This window comes from Neltuma alba, unplaced genomic scaffold (assembly GCF_004799145.2).
Source record: "Neltuma alba isolate B1F8T4 unplaced genomic scaffold, ASM479914v2 tig00013828_pilon, whole genome shotgun sequence".
In the NCBI taxonomy this organism is placed as follows: Eukaryota; Viridiplantae; Streptophyta; class Magnoliopsida; order Fabales; family Fabaceae; genus Neltuma; species Neltuma alba.
In genome coordinates, this window is record NW_021637931.1 from 1 (window position 1) to 5,493 (window position 5,493).

At 35.4% G+C, this 5,493-nt stretch overlaps 1 pseudogene; it reads right to left on the minus strand.

The window, feature by feature from the left end:
- Positions 1-112: 112 nt before the first annotated feature.
- Positions 113-5,142, minus strand: LOC114739262 (peroxisomal fatty acid beta-oxidation multifunctional protein-like; annotated as a pseudogene).
- Positions 5,143-5,493: the final 351 nt, after the last annotated feature.

A 5,493-nucleotide genomic window follows, 5' to 3' on the forward strand; every position in this document is an offset into this window, starting at 1 on the left:
AATCAAAAAGAAGAGAGGGAAAGAGTCGATTCAAAGACAAATTCCTTCAAGTGGCTCTCTGAGTTGATTCAGTTATAATAATTGGAATGAGAATCACACATAGAAATTAAACATAACTGGAAAGGCCCCATTGGCATGCCAAATGTGGTGATTACTTTGTCAATCCTGAAGATATCAATCCCCAAATCTGCCAAGAAATAGGCGGCTTGCGTATATGGGAAGAAAGTGCGATTAACAGCAAAAGCAGGGCAGTTCTTGACAACCAAAGGTACTTTCTTCAGCTCCTTCCCAACTGTTATAAGATCAACAACCACTTGTGCGCTAGTTTTCTCGGTCGGTATGATTTCCAAGAGAGGCATGATATGAGCAGGACTAGGTTGTAAAGAGATAAAATGTCAGATTTATGGCCCTTTTACTTTCGCGCGCGCGTGTGTGTGTGAGAAAATGCTTCTGACCTGAAGAAGTGTGCTCCTACTATTCGATCCTGCGATTTGGTCTTATTTCCAATTATATTTAAATCAATGGAAGATGTGGTTGACGCCAAGATACAGTGATCAGGACAGTTCTTCTCGACTTCTTCAAATACTGATTGCTTTAGGGACACTTCCTCATATAACAGCCTACAAATAATCAATTTGCCATAGTCATGAAGCTAAACTACCTTAATAACCGCCGTATTTCCACTCCATCTTGACAGATGTATTAGCTGTTCTGTAAGTTAACGATGGCTTGCAAATCGCAACGCAACAATTTGATTTATGAGGAACCAGGTCAGATGAGAGAGGGGGATGATATACCTCAATAGTCATATCCAATTCTTTGAAATCCGAGTAATCCGACACGCCTTTAAGCATCGAAAGGGACTTCACTACCTCATCGTGTCCAAGCTTCCCTTTCCTTAATAGTCCTTCCAGATTTGCTAGCACACAACAATCCCCATTACTAATATAAAGTGACAAATGTAATAGTCGTTTTGTCTTTATGCAATCATTAGCACGGAATTTTGACATGCTTATAGCTGCAAGCAGAAAATATGTCTGTTGCAACTCGACTGATGGATTAATGAATGAAACACTAACCTTGTATTTTTGTTATAGCTTTTTGTAGATACTCGGTATTGATTTCTTTGAGTATAACATTGATGTTCGCTAAGATAAGAGCAGTGGCAATACAAGAACCCATCAATCCACCACCAATCACCCCAACCCTCTTCATTTTGCGTGGCGTCAGTCCCACGTCCGTAATGCCAGCTACCTGCATCGCGTTTATGCAAAATTAATAACTACTGTTATATATATAGATAGAACTTCATTTTTCAAATTAAAGATTATATCTTATCATATCAATTATATATTTTGAGAATACGAAAATAAAAGAATGAAGGTAGTAAATATAGGAGACTTTAGTTCGGAATTGGAACTTTTCAGCGTGGAATTCAATCACAAAAACAAGCTCAACCTCTGAGGTCGCCCGTTGAGCAAAATGTAAGTGAACAGATGCTTTCGCAGTATTTGAGAGCACCAGTTCTTCGAATAACTTCTGCTCCTGCAAAGTTCATGAACGCTCACGAGTCATATATTTATATTTTTAAACTACTACCTCCGATATATAAATCTAGTTTGTAGCGCAACACTGGAGGTAGTATTTTTCATTTGCCTTGTTAGCACACATCAATAATAAACCCGAAAGCTGAAAGCTCTGAAATTTGAATCCCATAACGGGAAAAAAACACTTGAAATGGAAATTGGGTGATACGTGTAAGTTATGTATACCTTTGAGAGACCACAATAACCTCCAGAAACAATACCATATCTGACGACGTCAAGGCAAGCCTTGTGATGGGGCATGGCAGTTTCTGTGTTGAAGAGGGCATGTAGATCAGACATTGAAGCAAGTCTATCAGTTTTGGAGAGTGAATTGGTGCGGCTTTTACGTCCCTCGACTATGTCCAAAGCCCACGCAAGCGAAACTCGTAGTAACTCTTGCGCTGACACAACTTCATCAATCAGCCCTATTTCCTTCCCCTCTTCCGACATTATACTCTCCGAGGACTGCATGCACAGCACAACATATACACATCTATGTCTCTACATGCGCACACACGCACGCACGGATATATATGGGTACGTGTATCAGATTTTAAGTGTGGAGAGTTCTTTGGTTCACAAGATCCCATCGTTGCCAGAAAGATTAGACACGAGAGGACCTATTTGTGAAAGCTATGTATCATATTTTTGAACTCCTCATTCGTAATCACATGCCAATATCTTTTTTTTTTTTTTACAATAAGACTATAGTATGCGTTTAATATTTTAACTTTATATATACCATTTCTCAATTTAGTCTCTTAACTTTAAAAATTGTATTTTTAGTTTTTTAACCCTAAAATTGTTAAAAGGAATAATAACATTCAAATCTTAGATATTTATAGAACACTATCAGATATTAAAATATATTGAGTTTAATTTTTAAAACAATTATTATTGTTATAAAAAAACATATCATTTAAACCTAATGATTTTAGGATTAAATAACCAGAAATAAACTTTTTAAAATTAATAGATTAAATCGAAACATTATATATATAAAGTTAAAAGACCAAATATATATTTTAGCTTTTCAATAATATATATACGTCTCTCTCCTTTCTCGATTAAGCATTTCTTCAGGTCAATATAATGGAATTTGGCAGACTGAGTTTACGGGACGGTGTTTGTAAAAGGCTTCCTCCAAAGGAGCTACTTTAAGCTCGCTAGAAGGAAAGAGTTCCTTTAAAGCCACATCTATATTAATTTTAAGAAATTTAAAGACCCAATTTAGCTAGTCCTATTACTGTGAGGTGCTGGGCTCACTCTAAAGAGTTAATTAAGCCTGTGCCATAAATGAAGTTATTGACCAAATTAAATCTCTAGCCTCCAAATAAAGGGCATGTGGATTACCATCAACATGTTGACGGCTTTGGAAACTCCAACAAGCCTTGGAAGACGCTGTGTGCCTAAGCAAAATAAAATAAAATAAAATAAAGTGAGCTAATTAATTAATTAATTATGAATATCTGGCACATATACGTACAGTGGTCAGAAAGCTACAAGGATAAGGGTTTTATATAGGCAGGAGGTGCTACAGATACTACCTCCACATCCTGGAATGACCCCAAAAGTCAGCTCAGGCAAGCCAAGTTTTGCTTCCGGCGTAGCAAGACGTGCACTGCATGCCTGCTCATCACTTCCTTAATTAATTAGGATCTCAAAATATATTTAATATATATACACACATTAAAATTTATAATAGATTATACTACCTCCGGTTCTTAATATAAGAGCTAGTTTGACTAATTTGAGTAGATTAAGAAAATTAATTAAATTAGTTATTTGAAATAAATAGGTGTTGTTCTTCTTAAAATACTTTTGCTAATCATATGTAACACCTAGAACAATCGAAACCTTTAAAATGTGCAACTAGTATATGGATTATTTTAGAAAAATATATATATAAGAGATAAAGTAAATTGAGGTCTTATATTTAAAATCAAATTAAAACTACTAGCTTTTATATTAAGGACATGAAGTAGTACTATTTATAATATACGATCATGTAAGTAGTTTTTAAACAATATGCATAATTTTCTGTGTAGGTAACTACAACCATTACTTATGAGGAAAATAATTAAGATTCATTGAGACACAGTGTGCGTTTGGTTGTGCATATATGTGCTTAATTGCGGCTGAGCGTGTGTGTGGGTTCACACGCTCTTTTTGAATTTATGTCATATATGATTGGGAAAAAAAATAAAAATGGTCCACTTTATTTGGTTATTGATTTATAACATAGAGAAATGGATCGAGAATGGTTTGGTTGAGAGGGGAAACGAAAATAGCTTACCATGGCCAACTCAAGACCACCTCCAAGGGCATATCCTTGTACGGCAGCGACTGAAGGCTTTTTGCCATCTGAAGTTACCATTCAAGGAAAATTTATGCATATATATTAAGGCCACTTTTAACGCACGTAATTAATTAATAAATAACATTTAGACCTTCAATAACATTAATCACGAGATCACGAGACATGTTTGTCACAACCGAGACGTCACCTGCAAGGCCACTTTAAAATTACAAGTGGGAAAAAAACATTATGCAATCATGCTGCGCAATATTGTTGTCAGATATATATTATAAATAGTTTTTACTTCTAATTTTTAATTACGTATATCCTTAAAATTCTGTATGCAATTTTGGGACTTGAAACAAATTCGTATAGAATATTACCAGTTTCCTGCATAGTCCGCATCACATTTATGTCCAAACCTCCAGAGAATTTCCCACCGTCACCTTTTAAGAAGAAATAATATATATGGATTGGAAGACCATCAGTTCAAATATGGTAAGATTATTGAACTGTTCATATGATTCAAAATTTTTACTTACGAACGATGCATGACAAAGGAACGCGGAAAGAAAAGGGTTTGCCTGCCTTTTCGAACTTAGATGCTAAAAGTGAAAGCATATTTCAGTGTTCCATTTTTCTGCCTCTATATATCATGTACCAGACTTATGTGTGTGGGATAACTGAACCTAATTAAACTAGCAATTAACTTGAGAAATCAGGAGAAGCAAGCAATGAAAATAATTAGTAATAGAAAAGTGAAGACATAGTTTTACCCATCAAGATAATGGCCTTCACATCATCTCTTTCCATTGCTTCCATGTATTTGTTCTTCAGTTCTGCAAGACCTGCAAGTCATCACAGAGACAGTAATTACCCATTAATTATTACACAGTATATCTCGATATATAGTCGTTTGGCTCGCTTCAATTCGTTTTCATTTAAACAGAGGAGGATTCATATATCATTTTTCTAATTGATCTTAAACATATCTATATAGAACGCTGTTTTGTTTCACAAAGTTGATGAGTAAAGGAGAAGTAAAACTATATAGACAGTGCATTCTGGAACAACCTTATTACAACGTTTTTGAAAACGTAGGACTAGGTACCTGCATGACAACAAGAAGGAGAAAACTTATATGACGATTATAGACATACCTTGAAGAGTTAATGCATTAACGGGTGGATTACACATAGAAATAATAGCAACACCCTCACTCTCAACTTGCATCTTCACCATCATCATGATGCTCCTCGCCAGTCCTGTAGCTTTATGATTCAGAAATCAGAATGAAATGAGACTTAACTTGTTTGATTACTAGGGATTATGGAAGCTAGTTATCGCAACGTGTGTGTGTGTGTGTGTGTAAGCGATTTGGATCCGATACGACATAAAATTTATACACAAGTGGCCTTGTCCCTATTGTCGTTTGGAATTCCGTACAATGTTGGCCTTGCCCATGCATCTTTCTTTTACTCTTCATAGCAGATCATTATTAGCGTCCATTCATCAAATAATAAAACGATATAACAATAATTCATGTTGAGATGTTACAGCCCAAATATGACCAAACACTTTCTTTGAGACTTTTTAACGTACGAGTTT